This window comes from Zea mays, chromosome 2, assembly GCF_902167145.1.
Source record: "Zea mays cultivar B73 chromosome 2, Zm-B73-REFERENCE-NAM-5.0, whole genome shotgun sequence".
Taxonomy (NCBI): domain Eukaryota; kingdom Viridiplantae; phylum Streptophyta; class Magnoliopsida; order Poales; family Poaceae; genus Zea; species Zea mays.
Window position 1 is genome coordinate 74,154,927 of NC_050097.1, and position 20,007 is coordinate 74,174,933.

Sequence of the window (20,007 nt, forward strand, 5' to 3'; positions counted from 1 at the left end):
TCTGTTGAGCTTTTTAACATCTTGGTGGTCTTCCTGACCATCAAGGCAATGTTGGCATTAAGGTCATCATCACTTGAGGATTCTTCCTCAATTTGTACTTTGGATTTTCCTTTTCTTTCTTGATTTGCTTTGAGAGCCAAATCCTTTCTCTTGGAATATGACATCTTTGTCATTGATGTGCATGTACATCTCATGAGCATTGATCTTTCCCAATATCTGTGTAGGTGTGGTAACTGAAAGATCCATTTGATGTAGCACAGTGACAATGTGTCCATATTTGTCTATTGGGAGGACACCGAGAATCTTCCTCACAACATCCGGTTGTGAGATTTGAGTAAGCCCCAATCCATTTACTTCCTCTACAAGAATATTGAGATGTGAGTACATAGCATTGGCATTTTCATTAGCAAGCATTTTAAAAGAATTCAACTTTCTCATAGCAATGTGATATCTCTCCTCACGCTCACTCCTAGTTCCTTCATGTAGAGCACAAATGTCCATCCACAAATCATGAGCATTTTTATGATTTCTAACTCTATTGAACACATCTTTGCAAAGGCCTCTAAAAAGGGTGTTTTTGGCCTTAGCATTCCATTTCTCATAATTAAACTCATCACCTACAAGATTTGTGGGATCTCTAGGTTGGGGGAATCCTTGTGTGGCGGTTTTGTAGACCCCAATGTCTATAGCCTCTAAATATGCTTCCATACGAATTTTCCAATATGGAAAATCGTCACCATCAAAAACGGGAGGAGGTCCATCCCCACCGGACATCGTTACTCTAGCGGTTAAGCTAATCTAAGAGCAACAAGGCTTTGATACCAATTGAAAGGATCACGATGCCCAAGAGGGGGGGGGGGGTGAATTGGGCTTTTCTAAAAATCAACACTAATTAAAACCTAAGCAAAAGCTAAGCAAGAGCCCAGCTTCACCCCAACAACTAGCACTAAGAAAATAATACTAGAAATACAACAATGCTAAGATAATACTTCAATTACTTGCTAAACAAATACACAATGTAAAGTGCTTGAATTAAGTGCGGAATGTAAAGCAAGGTTTAGAAGACTCCTCCAATTTTTCCCGAGGTATCGAAGAGTCGGCACTCTCCACTAGTCCTCGTTGGAGCACCCGCGCAAGGGTATCGCTCCCCCTTGGTCCTCGCAAGAACTAAGTGCTCACTACGAGATGATCCTTTGACACTCCGGCGCGGTGGATCCCTCGAGACCGCTTACAAACTTGAGTCGGGTCACCAACAAGATCTTCACGGTGATCATCGAGCTCCCAACGCCACCAAGCCGTCTAGGTGATGCCGATCACCAAGAGTAACAAGCCATAGACTTTCGCTTGACCAAGAGAAGCCTAATGCAAGTGGTGTGTGCTCTAGGTGGCTCTCGCTAGCGCTAATGAGGAACAAATGCGGGATTAAGATTCTCTAATCTCCTCACTAGGCTTTTGGTGCTTGCAATGCTCTAGCAATGTGCTGGAATTAATGTGGGCAGCAAGACATTGAATATGGTGGTTGGAGGGGGTATAAATAGCCCTCACCCACCAACTAGCCGTTACCAGAACTTTTCTGCGCATGGGTCCGGTGCGCCACCGGTGCGCCGACGGTCGTTTCCAACGGCTAGTTCTGACAGATAGCCGCCATTGGGCTGATGGCACACCGGACAGTGAACAGACACTGTTCGGTGCACACCGGACAGTCCGGTGCACTATCCGGTGCACTGTCTGGTGCGCCACTAAAATTCATTTCGCAAACTGGCGCTCTCGGGTTTTCTGCTCGGGGAAGCCTTCCCAGGGCCAGCTCGGCCCCGCCTGGCAGAGGGTGCACCGGACAGTCCGGTGCACACCGGACAGTCCGGTGCCCCAAGGCCAGAAACCCTATTTCTTGTTTTTCAGCTGATTTTCAAATTGGTTTTCGTTCTAACTTGTGAGTGAGTTCTAGAGTGACACCTAGCACTGTATGTGAGTGTGATTGTGCACCAACACTACACTAGAACTCTCTTGGTCAAACTACTCATCGACAACCCCTCTTCATAGTACAGCTAAAAGAGAATAAAAGACCTAACTAAATCACGAGTGTCCACATCTCCTTGACACTCGAACTCCGTAGTCCTTCACCTTTTGTTTCGTCGTTTTAGCCGTCGCTTTGAGTTCTTATCTCCGGGATTGTTTTCACCGATGTAGTACTTCTACCTGTAATGCGACCTAATTTACCATTTGTCTCTGCAAAACACACGTTAGTCACGTATAACATCACGTTGTCATTAATCACTAAAACCAACCAGGGGCCTAGATGCTTTCAGAGGCGAAGTCGAAGACCTCCCATGGCTCCCCGCGGCCGTGATGTGCTCCCATTTTTATGTGGCGTTCCCATGATTTGAGGTGGCGGAAGATGATGAGGACGAGGGAGCCCTCCGATGCGCTGCCCGCATGAGCAGTGGGCGTGATTTGGTTGAAGAGTTCATTGGTTATGGAGTGTGGCCCCTGGCGCACGGCTGAGTGCTGGGCGAAGTATGCCCTCGCCAGATGCCTACTTTGGGCCAGCAGCTGGTGCGAAGTCCAGCCTTCTCTTTGGATCTGCGCGGCCGAGACCCGACCATGTTCATTCGTGAAGTGGAGGACGGGGCAGTGAGAATTATGGGGCGGTATGCGCCGAGGACGGAGGGTCTACGGAGTTGGGATATCCGAGGGTCCAATGTTCGCTTGAATCGGGTCTTCGAATTAAACCGTTTGCCATACAGTGGTTATCCTAGAGATGACGCTGCTGCGGCTGCTGACCGCTGCGGGAAAAAACTAGTGGCCGTGGCTGAGGAAGGCCCTTCTCAGGAGGCTGCCCCAACCACGAAGAAGAGAAAAATAGGTACTGCAGTGGGGGGTTTGGGGGTCTCTGATCGCTTTGCTGTGGAGTTGATGGGGACTTGCGTGGCCCTAGGGGGAGGATGTCTTCGCCCGAGCTCCGGGAATCTTCGGCGCGAATGCTGAAGGTTACCGAGGGTCGATGGCCAAGGAACGTTCCGATCCCCCGCGCGGCCGGCGAAGACATGTTTACATCTCGTATGGCTCGTGAATTGAAGATTTTTCCTTATGGACGGAATATTGTTGCTGTTGTATCGACATTGATGGAGAAGGATCGTCAAGACACGACGCGGAAGCGCTAGGCGGTCACTAGGGTCAGGGACCCTTTCCGCGAAGCGAAGAAGGCACGAGGGGGGGGGGGGCAAAGTCTGCTGCCCCTGGCAGCAGCAAACCACCGCCGGCCGCCAAGCTGACCGCCCCCGGGCTCAGCAAGTCTGCGGTGGGTGCGAGGGCTGCTGCTAGCGAGGGCAAGTTGCCCTCGGCCGAGGCCGCGAAGGAGCGAAGGCCACCGTCGCCAGCGCACGCTGACTTGGCAGCGGGGCGTGTTGCCGACTTCGACATGGATATTTGCGTGGGGGATTACCTCGTTGGTAATTTTTTTACGGGGACTAGGTCTTAAACGAGATCGTGGTGGTGCAGGGTCAGATGTGGGACAGCTTGCTGTCCTTATGGCTCCGGTGGTGGCCACTTCGCCGACGGCGGCGGTTGACGCGAAGGGTGCTTCGCAGGACCCATGGGCCGCCTTCTGCGTGAGCGACGCGATTTCGTCGGCCACCGCCGCTAAGGATGTGGCGGGCTCTGTGTCCCATCAGCTGAGGCATGCGTCGCAGCAGCTGAAGCATGTAAGTCATGTTAGACTTCGATAGTTCATTGTTTTTATGTGATTGCGAATCTCATAGGTTTTTGTGGCAGGCGGCCGACTTCGCCGACCATGTTGCGTCCGGTGCTTTGACTTTGGAGTTTGCTGCCGAAATTGAGCGTCTCCGGGCGCAGCATACGGATGCAGTTCGGGAGAAGTCGGCTGCGGAAAACAAAAGCCGCAAGCTGGCGGAGAGGTTGGCTGCTGCGGAGGCTGAGAGGGTGGATCTCCGGCGTCAGCTGGTGGAGGAGAGGAGGGACACGGACAAGGCCATGCCGATGCGCAGGCTGCTCAGGCGGAGGCCAAACTTGCGCGGGCTGAGGCCAGTCTCGCCCGCCAACGCGTCGAGGAGCTGGAGGCAAGGCTCAACAGCCTGCGCAATCGCGTGGACAAAACTGAGGCGTCGACGCGCACGGAGGTCGAGCAGACGCATGCGCAGCTCATGGATATGTAGCGGGAGCTGGGTGCGCGGACCGCCGCTTTCGAAGTGCCCGGCCAAGAGGTGGGCCTCCGCTTCCTCGAGTGGCTACAGGAGGAGTTGGGGGTGCTCCCGACCATCGTGACGGGCCTCATGTCCTTTGCCTCCCTCGTTACCTGCGAGGGGGCCGTGAATGCTTTGTCCCGCGAGGGGTGCGGGCATTTCGAGGTCTTCGACCAGTCGGACGAAGGCTTCGAACGCGAAATTTTCCAGGTCGAGGACACGGTGCTTAAGCGGTCGGTGGGGGCACTCTTCGACAGGATGTGGGGTCCTCACGGCCGAGAGACGGTCCGGGAGAGATCCGACCGGGCAATGGATCAGGTAAAGGCTCATCTTGTATGGTAATATGTGTGGGTATGTCAGTATGTGTGTTTTTTGCTGAATGAATGTGCTATTGCTGCAGATGGCACGTGACGAGGAGATGGAGGACCTTGGCGATCTAGACAGCACGCTACCCTACATCTCGCTGCCGGAGGCCTCGGGGGTGGAACTAGCACCGACGTCTGATGCGGGCAAGGGCCCCTCGTCGACCCCCGCGCCGACTAGAGATGGCGAAGACCCCGCGCCAGCCCCCGCACCGACGGGTGAGGACGCCTCGAAGGCGGTGGTCGAACCGGCTGCCGAAGACCCCGCGGCTGTGGCCGGGCCTTCGCAGGTGGCTGAATAGGTGTTGGGGAGTTTAAATGTAAATTTTGTCTGTGTGATACTGAACCTCGGTTGTTGCACAGGTTTCGACGTTTGGGCCTACGCACGCAACCGCTACTGACAATACTATTTTTGTGGCGGCCTCAACCGTAGTGCATGCCGATGATGATTCGTGTGGCTCTATGTCTAAGTGTTTTGAGTCTGATGATTCTGGGAGTTCGATTTCATGGACGGAGGAGTCTTCGGATGAAGGCTTGGATTATTTTGTAGTGTTAGATGTGGCTGCAGCGGAGCCTTCGCCGCGCGTGGAAGGTTCTGGGGGTCTCCCGGGTGCGAGTACTGGGTATAGGCGGCAAAGGGCGGTGGCGAAACAGAGAGTGAGTGAATTGTCGCGAAGTGGTAGGCGTCATCGTATTGGGATGGAGCGTGGCCGTCTTTGCGTGGACCGGACTGGTAAACGAGAATTGTTGTCCTCGCCGATTGGGCCGAGCATAGGTGAAGGGGAGCTGCGAAATCTTTTTGAGGGTGAGGAATTGAGGATAATGCTATTCAATTACAGGGAGATGGGTATCATCCCGAAGGTTGAGCCAATGTAATATATGATGCCCTCGCTGTGTGTATGTAACCGTAATTTGTATGATGAGGCTACACGCCTTCGTTGATCCGGCTGCACCCGTAGGCGACTTCTGCATGGAGTCCTTTGGAAAAGACTTCGATTTTTGCGCACTTATTCAGCTATTCTAGCTGCACCCTTAGGCGACTTTTGCATAGAGAGACTTTTAAGAAAAGACTTCGATTTTGGCGCACTTATTGTGCTATTCCGGCTGCACCCTTAGGCGACTTTTGCACGGAGAGTCTTTTAAGAAAAGACTTCGATTTTGCGCACTTATTGTGCTATTCCGGCTGCACCCTTAGGCGACTTTTGCATGGAGAGTCTTTTGGAAAAGACTTCGATTTTGCGCACTTATTGTGCTATTCCGGCTGCACCCTTAGGTGACTTTTGCATGGAGAGTCTTTTGGAAAAGACTTTGATCTTGCACACTTATTGTGCTATTCCGGCTACACCCTTAGGTGACTTTTGCACGGAGTGTCACACGCGAGGGTAGGCTGCACTGCCTCTCGCTGTGACTTCGGAGTGGTCGAATGCTGAAGACCGTCGATGCGGTCTTTTTCGACATGCTGTATCTGAGTTTTTGCGGGAGATTTTTGCAGGTATATTACATGGCTCCACCTCGTTAAAAACCTCACCCCCTGGGAGGAAAAGAGTGCGGGCCGGAATAGTACTGTTTGGTGAATTACAAGGGCGCGTGGGCCCTGAAGTTTTAGACAAAAAATTTGCGGAGATTGTCAATATTCCAGGAATGCTCTAGGTCTTCGCCGGTTAGCGTTGTTAGCCTGTACGCGCTAGGGGACGCCTTCGACTTGACGATGAATGGACCCTCCCATTTCGGCTCTAGCTTGCCCCGTGACTCTGTCTGGGTGGTCCGGACGAGTACGAGGTCTCCTTCATTGAACTCTCTTGGGATGACTGCGTGGTCGCGCCAGGCCTTGGTTTGAGCTTGATATCTGTTGAGGGCCTGCAGGGCGAAGACATGGTCTCCGTCGATGAGGTCTTTGGACGTTGGTTCATCGACGTCAGGGACGACTGATGTGCTTGTTCGGGGCGATCCATGCTTTATCTCCTGCGGCGTCATGGCCTCCGATCCATATAATAGGCGAAAAGGTGTGAATCCGGTCGCCCGACACTCGGTCGTGTTTAGGGCCCAGACTACCTCAGGTAGCTGGTCGGCCCATTTGCCCTTCTTGTCGTCGAGGAGCCTTTTCTTGATGGCAGTGAAAGTCTTGCCGTTGGCACGCTCGACGACGCCATTGGATTGGGGGTGATACACCGAGGCGAAGGCAAGCTTGGTGCCGATGGAGAAGCCGAAGTCCCTGAAGTCCTAGCTGTCTGTTGGGGACTTGTTCTCAAATGCTATGAATTAAGAACAAGGCAACATAAAATGTTAAATGTTAACGTCCTTCGTCCATGAAACATTATTCCCTTGAGGATAATGAGTCTTGGGCGAAGGTTGATGAGAATATAATTACGAAGCTTAAGTCTTCGTAATAAAATTTCAACAGATTGTATAAGATAACATAAAATAAAGGGTATAAAAGGGTAAATAAATCATAGACGAATTATATTAAATTTACTTAATATATTGAATCATAGAATACAATAATACCTCTGCCTTGGCAAAGGTAGATTTCCGAAAGATGCGACTGCAATTACCAGAATGCGTGAACAGTAAAGGAATACTGTTCACTATTTATAGGCGCAGGGCACAGCCTGTGAGGAATTACAATTATGCCCCTCATTAAAGTTTACAACATTGACTCAGACCTTTATGGACTAAAAGGTCATTCTATCTTCATGTCGGTTTGTAATACCGAAGCTTCATGAAGAGGAACCTTCGGCCATCTCATACAAACAGCTTCAGACGAAAGCCGCTTCTTCCTAGAAGACCTTCGGCGATGAAGCATAGACCCAACAGTAGCCCCTTTCGCGGTGCTAGATCGTTTTTCGTAACGAGCTTGATCCGTGAAAAAAGTCTCTTAAGCTTCGGGGAGCCGAAGGTCCAAAAAACACCTTTCCTGAGCTCGTTGTCGAGAAACGATTCAGTTTCCCAGCGTGTAGTGGTCCCACCTTGCAGAGTTACTGTTTGTCCCTGCGGTCCACCGTGCAGCGAGTGCAAGCGGGTGTCCGCCTGGTGTAAAAATCCTGGCGCTTCGCCTTCTTACCTGCAGTACTATATAAACAGACGAGTAGGTGTGAAGTTACCACAGCATTCATTGCTATTTGCACTGTTGTGCTGCCAAAATTTTTAACCATCGCCGAAGCTTGACTCTCGGGATCGAACGAAGCTCCAACTTGAAGCCTGCTTCGTCAAAAGAAAAAACTTCGGGAGAAAAGAGTATTTAATTTCCACAAACTCAGATTTAAATGGCCAGAGTACGTTCTACCGCTAGGGTTGAGCATGAGGGGGGCGAAGCTGAAGGTTCGGAGACTATTCCCATCTCCGAAGCGATGCAGAGATCCGGACTGGTAACTTCGGAAAAGATCCCCAGTGATGATGCGGAACAAGCAGAACAAGCAATTGCCGAAGCAGAAGAAGAAGATATTGAGGAAACTGATCCCGAAGATGATTATCGCATTGCCATGCCAAGCAAGCCCAGCCACTTGGACTTCGGAAAGTCTACTGTTTCGAAGGCTGATCTCTCCAAGATGGTAAAGTCGGGCTTTTTTAATGAAAATCAGAAGAAGCTATTGCGCTTCGGGGGAGAAGAGACTACCCCAAAGCCGGAGAAGGATGAAATTGTTATTTTCAAAAGCTTTCTAAAGGCTGGATTAAGATTCCCCCTACATGGGATTATTGCAGAGGTACTGAAGAGGTTCGATATCTATTTTCACCAGCTGACTCCTAACGCTATCGTTAGGCTTAGTGTTTATATCTGGGCACTCCGAAGCCAAGCAGTGGAGCCATTTGCGGACAGCTTTTGCCGAGTTCACGAACTGCACTATCAGACGAAGGCTAGAAAAGATGGATTGCATGACAATTTTGGTTGCTATAATTTCGCCTATCGGAAAACCACAAAGTTTCCTGCAATCAGCTACCGGAGCAAATGGGCAGCAGGCTGGAAGTCGGAGTGGTTCTATGTCAAGGTTGATGACGACAAGGAGAAGCTTGTGCAAAGTCCACTCGAACTAATCTTCGGAGAAACCCGACCTCGCTGCAACATGACACCCGAAGGTCCAACACAACAAGCAATGAATGAATTCAGAATTATTGCAGAGCATATCAGTACAAGGGACCTGGTTCAGGAATTTTTGGCTTTCAAAGTTTTTCCCAGTTTGAAAGAATGGGAAATGCCGAAGCTAAAGGGGGAGAAGAAAGAAGGTGAACTTGTACGTTTACCTTACTATTTCAAGTTTAAGAAATACTTTAAAACGCCTTGCCAAGAGTGGCTAGACACGATTGAAGTAATGAGCAATGAAATACTTGGCAATTATTCCAAAAAAGAAGATCAATTGATGACTGCGGCCTTCGGCACCCGTCCGAAGCGAAGACTGAACCGAGTGCTGGACGCCTTGGGTTTTGAATACCCTGACTATGAAAATCTGAACAAAGGTGCCGGAGGCCAGAAAAGGAAAAGGATAACCGAAGCCTCAAATGAAGATGAAAAAGAGACACCAAAGAAGAAAATTCCAAAGAAGAGGAAAGCGTCTTCTCCGAAACGAAAAATATCCGACGAAGAAGAATCCCCCGCATCACCCTCTGCCACTGATGTGGAGGCAATTTTGAAGGTAATGACTGAATCCCTGCCTGCGAAGCTAAGTCCATTGGGGCCTCAACTGACAAAGTTTTTTCAGAAGGAAAAGGAGCCCGAAAAAATGAAGAAAACGACTAAAGTAAAGAGACAGAGGATCATCGGTGTGACAGAGGTAATTGACAAGACACCGCCAAGAGCTTCAGCTCAGAAGACACCAGCGGCTGAGGAGGGGGCAGATATTGAAATCACACCTTCGGAGGTCGCGGCTGCCGAAGCTGCCTCAGCTGAAGATTTGAACCTGGAGAGCACAATCGAACACATTGACAAAATACTGCTAGACATGGCTGCAGAAGAAGCTACCACCGCCGCCGAAGAGGCCGCGACCGCAGCGTCGGGGAAAGGGAAGGAAATTGCTGATGAAGCTTCAGAAAACGAAGCCTTCATGTTCCAGAATTTAGTTGGAGAAAAACTGTCAAAAGCTGAAATAGAAGAGCTTAGAGAGTATGCCAAATCCTGTGGATACAAACCTGGAGCACTCCTCTTCGGAGGCATTGATGATGAAAAACTAGATTGTATTCGAGATCAAACTGGAGCCAAAGTTATCGGTACTCTGTCAAAGAGTATCGGTTTTTCGAAGCTAGAAACAGACATCAGCCGCTACCGACGACAACATATCGTTGGTAGTTTATTTTATTCCAATTTCAAGGTGAACTACTTTTCCCTTAACTTTTATTGTTTCTAATAATGAAAACATGTCTGACGAAGGTTGTTTTCGTGCAGAGTATGCTGTTGAGCAAAGCCTTGAAAATGCAGCAAGATTTTGAAGACAAGAAGCACGAAGTTATAATTGAAAATTTGGAAAGCAGAATAAAGGAGCAATCAGATGCTATCGAGAAAAAGAACTTTGAGCTCCAGGCAACCGAAGGTTTATTGGCGGAAGCCGAAGCAAAAATAACAGAACTGAACACGAAGCTTCTCCGCCAATCTGAGCAGTTCGAACGAGAAAAGCAAGATCTTAATGCAAAACTTGAAGCCGAAGCTCAACAAAATTCAGATTTGAGAAAACTATTGACAAGCCTTCAAGAAAAATGTTTGGAATTTAGCAACAAATGCATTCAACGATTAAGAAAAATTTTCCACTCAGTTGGAGCCAGCAGTGAGAAATTCACCCCCTCAGCTGAAGATCTACCGAAGACCTTCGAACATATTGAGGGTGAGATTGACGAGCTCGACGAAGTCATAGCTGGGCACGGTGACTTCTGTGCCTGGGTAGCTTCTCGGGGCACTGCTGCAGCTTTCCTAAAAGCTGGTTGCGATCATGGAAAGATTGTCAATAGGCTAAATTTCAATTTATCACCATCAATCCTAGATGACATTCCTGATCTCGCCCGAAGTATCTCTAATAGATTTGTAAAAATGATATGGACAAAAGGTGGGCGAGAAAAGGCTGGAGACAAAGCTCGGAGTCATCTTGAACCAGTAAGAAATCATACCTTGTGCTTACCTCTTCCTTCAAGCTCGATTTTGACTTACAACAACCTTATTCATGTAGGATGACGAAGCCGAAGCCGATGATTAAAAAATGACGCCGAAGCTGAAGCTCCTTGGAGATTAAATAGTAGACTGTAGACAGTACTTGAGAAACTTTTAAGATAACTTTTGTAAATGTAACTAAAACTTGTCTTTAATGAATTCTGTTCATACCTTGTAATATATTCTTATCCTTCCATTGATGTATGAGAAGTGCTTTGATGTGGACGAAATTTTCTTTTTTGAGCCGAAGGCGAAAAAACACCTTCCCTTCTTTTCGTACGCAGCGAAGCATAGAAAACAACATTTCCCTTCTTTCCGAAGCTCTCCTTTTTGTACACGAAGCTCTTTCTTTCTTCTTTTTTTTTCTTTTTGCCGAAGCAACCACTTATGCCATGATGATGATTATCCTACATATGCCTGGATGAATGTTTATGAATGCAAATGCTATGATGTAATGTGATGTGCAAATGAATGTCCAAACGCGTATCCGAAGCCATACTCATAGCCATTATTTCCTTAAAAACAATCACACCCCAGCTCTGCATTCCCTTAGGAACGACTTTGGAGCTTCTTCGCCTTTACTTTTGGCGGAATTAGCGTTGACTTTTCGCTGTAAGCTCTGCATTCCCTTAGGAACGACTTTGGAGCTTCTTCGCCTTTACTTTTGGCGGAATCAGCGTTGACTTTTCGCTGTAAGCTCTGCATTCCCTTAGGAACGACTTTGGAGCTTCTTCGCCTTTACTTTTGGCGGAATCAGCGTTGACTTTTCGCTGTAAGCTCTGCATTCCCTTAGGAACGACTTTGGAGCTTCTTCGCCTTTACTTTTTGGCACTCGATGGTGCGTTCTCAGCTTTTACATTTACAACCTTGGGGGATTTTGCTCTTATAGAACTAAAAAAGGAAATTACATGTGATGGCCCCATTAAAAACCTTTCTCCCCCTTCAGAAAGGAAAAGGGTGCCATGAAAGAAAAATAAAAAATATGAAAATTTACATCGGGTTATACATAATATCGCCGAAGCTCATCCGCATTCCAAGATCTAGGAATGTCGTTGCCGTCCATATCTTTCAATCTGTATGAACCGGGTCTTGACGAAGATGCTACTAAGAAAGGTCCATCCCATTTCAACTGCAACTTGCCCACTGTTTCTGGGTTGGCCACTCTCCGAAGCACCAAGTGTCCTGACTCAATATTCTTTAGCCGAACCTTTCTATCTCGCCATTTGATTGTTTCGGCTTGATATTTATTGATGTTCTCCACGGCTTGCAGCCTGATCCCTTCTAAAGCATCTTTTTCCACAGAATAAGCAGCTTCGGAACCTGATTCTGCTGAAGCTACTACTCTTATTGATCCGGTTTTAGCTTCCTCCGGAGTTATTGCTTCGTCACCGAATAATAACTTGAATGGAGTAAAGCCTGTAGACCTTGATGTTGTTGTATTGTGGCTCCACACCACTTTGATTAACTGATCTGGCCACTTTCCCCTGGGTTGATTGAAGATTAACTTCATTATTCCTGTGATTATAGTGCCATTGGCTCTTTCAACGAGTCTGTTTGACTCCGGATGCCTGACTAATGCAAAATGGATCTTCGTACCAATTTGATCACAGAAATCCCTGAAAGCTTCGGAGTCAAACTGTGTTCCATTATCCACAGTGATAGCCTTTGGTACCCCGAAACGACAAACAATATTCTGCCAGAAAAACTTTTGGACGGTGGCCGAAGTTATTGTGGCTAAAGGCTTTGCCTCAATCCATTTAGAAAAATATTCCACCGCCACTACAACATATCTTAGGTTCCCTTGGGCCGATGGTAACGGACCTAACAAGTCAAGGCCCCACCTTTGCAATGGCCAGATGGGTTGTATGAGCTGTGTTAAGGACGAAGGTTGTTTTTGATCTCTTGCACATTTCTGACAACCTTCGCACTTTTGAACTAATTCCGCCGCATCCAAAGCTGCCTTCGGCCAATAAAACCCCTGACGGAAAACTTTTCCAAGTAATGGCCTAGATCCAATGTGAGATCCACACAGGCCTGCATGTATTTCTTTCATCAACTCTATGCCTTCGGTTCTAGATAAACACTTGAGCAGCGGAGCACAAACTCCATGCTTGTACAACTCCCCTTCTATCATGACATATGGACGAGCTCTTGCCTCTATCCTCCTGTTATAAGCTTCGTCATCTGAAAGGAATTTACCCTGTAGGTAAGAGATGATCTCAGTTCTCCAATCTTCACTATAAACAGGAGATATATTGAGGACTGCTCTTTCAAGAAGTTCCACCGAAGGTGCTTTTATTGTCTCGAAGAACACATCCGAAGGTAAGGGCAGCCCCTGTGCTGCTGACTTAGCTAGCAAATCAGCATGCTCATTTTGTCCTCGAGGGATATTTTTGACAGAAAATCCTTCGAAGGAAGCTTCAACTCTTCGAACCATATCCAGATATTTTTCAAGCTTCGGATCTTTAGCCTTGCAACTCTTGTCAATATGACCCGAAACAACCTGGGAATCAGTTTTAAGTATGGCCCTTCTGATTCCCATTGCTTTTAGCTTCCGAAGACCCAGAAGCAGGGCTTCGTACTCGGCAATGTTATTTGTGCAACTAAAATCAAGTTTTGCCGCATAGCAAGTTTTAACTTTGGAAGGTGAAACCAACACAGCAGCCACTCCCGCTCCGAAGGTTCCCCAAGACCCATCGCAAAACACTATCCATGCTTCGGCGTCTTTATTTGTTTCTTCCTCCTGAGCCCCTGGCGTCCAGTCAGCAATGAAGTCTGCTAACGCCTAGGACTGAATCGAAGATCTATGAACATATTCAATACAAAATTCGTTGAGCTCTGCAGCCCATTTTCCAATCCTTCCAGTAGCTTCTCTATTTCTCATAATATCCTTCAACGGCTGTGAAGAAGGAACAACAATATTGTATGCTTGAAAGTAATGCCGAAGCTTCCTGGATGCCATCAAAACAGCATATAACACCTTCTCTAATTCTGTATAGTTTTTCTTTGATATACTAAGAACTTCAGATACAAAATACACTGGGACCTGCTTCTTGACTTGGCCATCAAACTTCTCCTGGACAAGTGCTGCACTCACCGCTGAGTGCGAAGCTGCCACATATAATAACAAAGGAGCCCCTGGCGTTGGTGGAGTTAATGTTGTTAAATCTATCAGATATTGCTTCAACTCCTCGAAGGCTTTTTGTTGGCTTGGTCCCCATTGAAAGACTTCAGCTGATTTCAGCACTTCAAAGAATGGTAGATTCCTTTCTGCTGATCTGGATATAAATCTATTAAGAGATGCCAACCTCCCTGTTAATCTTTGGGCCCCCTTTTTTGTGGATGGTGGCTCCATTCGAAGTATAGCTTCAATTTTACTTGGATTAGCTTCGATTCCCTTTGTTGAAACCAAGCATCCAAGAAATTTCCCCTTCTTTACTCCGAAGACACATTTTTCTGGATTCAACTTTAAGACAGCTTGTCTGAAACTGGCGAAGGTCTCCTGCAAATCAGCAATATGATTTTCCTGTTTCGTGCTTTTTACAATGATGTCATCAACATAAGTTAGCACATTTCTGCCTATCTGAGACTGGAGAACCTTCGCAGTCATTCTGCTGAAACTTCCTCCGGCGTTTTTGAGCCCCTCAGGCATCCGAAGATAGCAATATGTGCCACTTGGGGTTATGAAGCTAGTCTTCGGCTCATCTTCCTTCTTCATCCAGATTTGGTGATAGCCTGAGTAACAGTCTAGCAGACTCATGAGCTCTGAAGAAGCTGCTGCATCAACTAAAGAGTCTATCCTTGGCAATGGGAATTCGTCCTTCGGACAAGCCTTGTTGAGATCTGTAAAATCGATACACATTCGCCAATTGCCATTGGCCTTTTTTACCATGACAGTGTTAGCTAGCCATTCTGGGTACTTTACTTCTCTGATAACTCCTGCACTGAGGAGTCTTTTAACTTCGTTACGAGCACCTTCGGCCTTATCATCTGACATTTTCCGAAGCCTCTGCTTTCTGGGTCTGAAGGATGGATCAACATTGAGCGAGTGCTCAATAACATCCCTATTAACCCCGCAGAGATCATTGGCTGACCATGCAAAAACATCTTTGTTGTTGAACAAAAACCTTATCAAGGTTTTCTCTTGTTCTTCGGATAATTGAGAGCCCAACAGCACCTTCTGCTCTGCTATGTCCTCACATAAGAGCATGGGCTTCGGCTGATCTGCTGAAGCTGCTTTCTCCCTTCTGAATTTGTATTGTTCACAAGCTTCAGCTCCATCTATGTTATGGATTGCTTTTGAGTCAGTCCAGTTTCCTTCGGCCCTTCTGGCAGCTTCCTGACTTCCATGAATAGCGATGGGTCCTTGATCCGAAGGTATCTTCATGCAGAGATAAGCAGGATGAAGAATTGCTTCGAAAGCATTGAGGGTGCCACGACCAATAATTGCATTGTAAGGGTATTCCATGTCAACAATGTCAAACACAACTTGCTCAGTTCTGGTGTTGTTGATGAACCCGAAGGTCACTGACATGGTGATCTTGCCCAGTGCTACAATCTGTCTTCCTCCGAAGCCACAGAGAGGATGTGTAGCATCATGAATCTTATCTTCTGGCTCTTGCATTTGTCTGAAGGCCTTAGCAAATATGATATCAGCTGCACTACCTGTGTCAACCAAGACATTGTGGACCAGAAATCCTTTGATAACACAAGAAATAACCATGGCATCGTTGTGTGGGTAATCCTTGAGTTGAAGATCCTCTTGGGAGAAGGTAATAGGAATGTGAGACCATCTTGACTTGATGAAGGGTCCTTGCACCCCAACATGCTGTACCCTTCTCTGTGCTTCTTTCTTCTGTTTCTTGTTGGCTGGCTCTGAGGACGAACCACCTGTAATCGGGAGCACCAGCTTCGGGTCCGAAGCAGCTCCAGTTTGATCGTTGAACGAAGCCATCAGCTCAAAAAGTGGAAGTGAGTTCACCGGAGGTGGGCGCCAATGTTGGGGACTTGTTCTCAAATGCTATGAATTAAGAACAAGGCAACATAAAATGTTAAATGTTAACGTCCTTCGTCCATGAAACATTATTCCCTTGAGGATAATGAGTCTTGGGCGAAGGTTGATGAGAATATAATTACGAAGCTTAAGTCTTCGTAATAAAATTTCAACAGATTGTATAAGATAACATAAAATAAAGGGTATAAAAGGGTAAATAAATCATAGACGAATTATATTAAATTTACTTAATATATTGAATCATAGAATACAATAATACCTCTGCCTTGGCAAAGGTAGATTTCCGAAAGATGCGACTGCAATTACCAGAATGCGTGAACAGTAAAGGAATACTGTTCACTATTTATAGGCGCAGGGCACAGCTTGTGAGGAATTACAATTATGCCCCTCATTAAAGTTTACAACATTGACTCAGACCTTTATGGACTAAAAGGTCATTCTATCTTCATGTCGGTTTGTAATACCGAAGCTTCATGAAGAGGAACCTTCGGCCATCTCATACAAACAGCTTCAGCCGAAAGCCGCTTCTTCCTAGAAGACCTTCGGCGATGAAGCATAGACCCAACACTGTCAAACTGTTTGCCATTATCGACTGTGAGCTCGGACGGGACTCCGAACCGGCAAATAATGTTTTGCTAGAAAAACTTCTGGGCAGTCTTCGACATTATTGTGGATACTGCCCTAGCCTCGATCCACTTGGTAAAATATTCGACGATGACGAAGGTGAACCTGAGGTTCCCTTGAGCCGTAGGTAGTGGCCCGACAATATCTAGCCCCCAGCGTTGAAGTGGCCATGTGTGGGCAATCAGCTTGGTGAACTGTGAAGGGTTGCCCGAGCGAGGAGAAAATTTCTGACAGGCTTTGCACGACCTCGTGACTCGATTTGCGGTGCAGATTATAGCGGGCCAGTAAAATCCTTGACGGATCACCTTGGTAGCGAGGGCCCTGGGCCCTAAGTGAGAACCGCAAGTTCTGTTGTGGACTTCGCACAGGATCTAGATGCCTTCGGTTTCGGTGACACATTTAAGCATGGGTTGACTGACCCCCTTCTTGTATAGCTAGCCCTCAATAAGTACGAAGTCCTGGCTTCGGTGCTTGAGGCGCTTGGCCTCGTTGACGTCACTTGGGTGGTAATATCCTTGCAGGAACAGGGTTATTGGGGCCCGCCAATCTTCGGTCATGATGAGGTTGACGATGTGATGGCCCTCAGCATCGTTGGTTATCTGTAGACCCTCTGGATTATGGACGGCTGGTGTGCCAATGACATGCTAGAACACGTCGGAGGGCAAGGCTTCGCCTCTAGCCGCTGCTTTGGCCAATGAGTCAGCCTCTTCGTTCCTGGCGTGGTCCACATGCTGCAAGGTGAAACCCTTGAATTATCTCTCAAAACTGCGAATGGCCGTAAGATACTGCATGAGTGCAAGGTCTTTTCCTGAATATTCTTTTTCGACCTGGCCGGCAATGACTTTGGAGTCTGTCTTGACTATGCAGGTTGTGACGCCGAGTGCTCTCAGCTTGCGAAGGCCCAGGATGATGGCTTCGTACTCTGCTATGTTGTTGTTGCACCTGTCGGACTCCAGAGCGAAACTGAGGCGTGCTGCGTATCTGTGCTTGACGCCTGTGGGTGAGGTGATAATTGCAGTCGCGCCTGCCCCCGCATGGCACCATGCGCCGTCATAGTGGATGGTCCACACCTTCTCTGAGGGTTCTTCTTGTTGGCGTGTCAGCCCTGTCCAATCGACGATGAAGTCTGCCAGGACTTGCGACTTGATTGCTGTCCTAGGATCGAAGGTGATATGGTACCCGGACAGTTCGGCTGCCCATTTGGCGATCCGGACGGACGCCTTCGGATTTCTGAATAGTTCGCCCAGTCCCCTGTGTGAGGTGACCCGCACCTTGAACGCTTCAAAATAGTGGCGGAACTTGCACGATGCCATGACGACTACGTAGGAAGTTTTTTCTAACTCCGTCATGTTGCATTTGGAAGTCGTGAGGACTTTGGAGACATAGTGACTGGGCACTGCCGGGTTGTGCCCTCTCTAACTTGCTCTTGGACCAACGCTGCGCTGACTGCATGTGGCGAGGCTGCGACGTAGAGCAACAGAGGTAGCGAGGGGTCGGGACTGGTAAGAATTGCCAACTCTGACAGGTGCTGCTTGAGTGATGCGAAGGTTGTCGCTTGTTCTGGTCCCCATGCGAAGTCTTTTGCGCCGTGCAGTGTCTTGAGGAAAGGTAGACTTCGCTCTGCGGACTTGGAAATGAATCTATTGAGGGCGGCCAATCTGCCTGTCAGACGTTGGACGTCCCTGGTTGACTACGAGGGTGTCATGTCGATGATTGCTTGAATCTTGGTCGGGTTCGCTTCGATCCCGCGGTGCGACACCAAGTAGCCCAGTATTTTTCCTTGATGGAACCAAAGACGCACTTCTCAGGGTTGAGGCGAAGTCGTGCGTCCCGCATGTTTGCAAATGTTTCTGCGAGGTCAGCCAGGTGGTCTTCTTTATTTTTGCTTGCGACGGCGATGTCGTCCACATACATGAAGATGTTGCGGCTCACTTGGCTCTCGAGCACCGTCTTGGTGAGGTGAGAGAAGGTTGAGCCAGCGTTCTTGAGTCCCTCCGGCATTCTGATGAAGCAGTACTTGCCGAAGGGTGTGATGAAACTGGTGTTGGCCTTGTCTTCCTCCTTCATATGTATCTGGTGGTAGCCGGAGAAGCAGTCAAGGAGTGACATGACTTCGCATCCGGCTGCACTATCGACTATCTTGTCGATCCGTGGAAGCGGGAAATTGTCCTTAGGGCAGGCCTTATTGAGGCTGGTGAAATCGATGCACATCCGCCACTTGCCGCTTTTCTTTTGCACCATGACTACATTGGCGAGCCATGTAGGATAGGCGATTGGTTCGATGAAATTGGCCTCTAGCAGGCGGTGTACTTCGGCTTTGGTGGCTTCTGTTTTTTCATCGGACATTTTGCGCAACCGCTGCTTCTTTGGGTGCACCGAAGGGTCGATGCCCAGGCTGTGCTCGATGACGGTTCGACTGACTCCGACCAGGTCGAGGGCGGACCAGGCGAAGACGTCCTTGTTTTTTGAGAGGCAGGAGATGAGTTTCTCCTCATCCTGTGAAGTCAGGTCTTCGCTTATTACAACCGTCTGCTTGGGCGTTGCCGGGTCGAGGGGAACTGTCTTTGTACCGTCGTTGCTCTGCAGCTGTGCCTTGACTTTTTCGCCGGTGGTTGGGTGGGTCGCCTCGGAGACTTCGTGCTGTGTTGTAAGGCAGTGTACATTCCGCTGGCCTGGAACGAAGTCTCTCTCAATGTTGCACGCAGTCTGCTGGTTCCCGTAAACTGTTATCACACCTTGCGGGCCCGGGATTTTCATGCACAAATATAGGCCGTGAATGGCCGCTTCAAATTTGTTAATGGAGCCCCGACCCATTATAGCATTGTAGGGGTAGACCATGTCGACGATGTCAAATATGACTATTCGCTTCGCGCATTGGGAGCAACGCCGAATGACAGGGGTAGCTCTATCTTGCCCACAGGGAAGGTGCCCTTGTCGCCGAAGCCATATAGGGGGTTGTCCGATGGCTTGAGTAAGCTGTGGCTGATGCCCATGCGGTCGAAGGCGTGCAGGAAGATGATGTATGCCTGGCTGCCGTTGTCAACTAGGACTTTGTGTAGGTCCCAGCCTGCCACACTGCAGTTGATTACCATGGCGTCGACATGGGATGCGCTGCGCAGATCGACATCTCTGGCGTTGAAGGTTAGTGGCACATGTGACCACTTTGTCTGCACGACTGGGCCAGTGAGGGCGACGTGGTTGACGCTTCGGTAGTGATCCCTCTTCTGCCGCTTTGATTCGAAGTCTGTGCTGGACCCTCTGGTGATCATGTAGATGACTCCACGATACGACTGATCGGCGAAGTCTTCTTGCTTCGGTGCTGGTGGGTGATTTTGGTGGTGTGGGATTGGTTGATGCAGAGGCGGGGGCAGGGGCGGGGGTGGTATGACTTGTACCTCCTGGTGGTGCTGATATGCGTGATTGGGTAGATGCTAGGCGTGACCGTGGTTGTGTGGCTGTGGGTGGTGGTGGTGTTGATATGTGTGCACGACAACTCTTTGGTTGTCGGCTGGTTGTGCCCGAGACATCCTGTCTCTAGTGGCCTTTGTTTCCGGGCAATCCCTTGTTGGATGCGTGCAGTCTTCGCCATGAAACAGGCAGTAAAATCTGCGCGGTTGCTGTGCCTGTCCCCGGCCCCGGCCACGCGTGCCATTGCCGCGGCCCTGAGGGGGATAGTCTTGATGG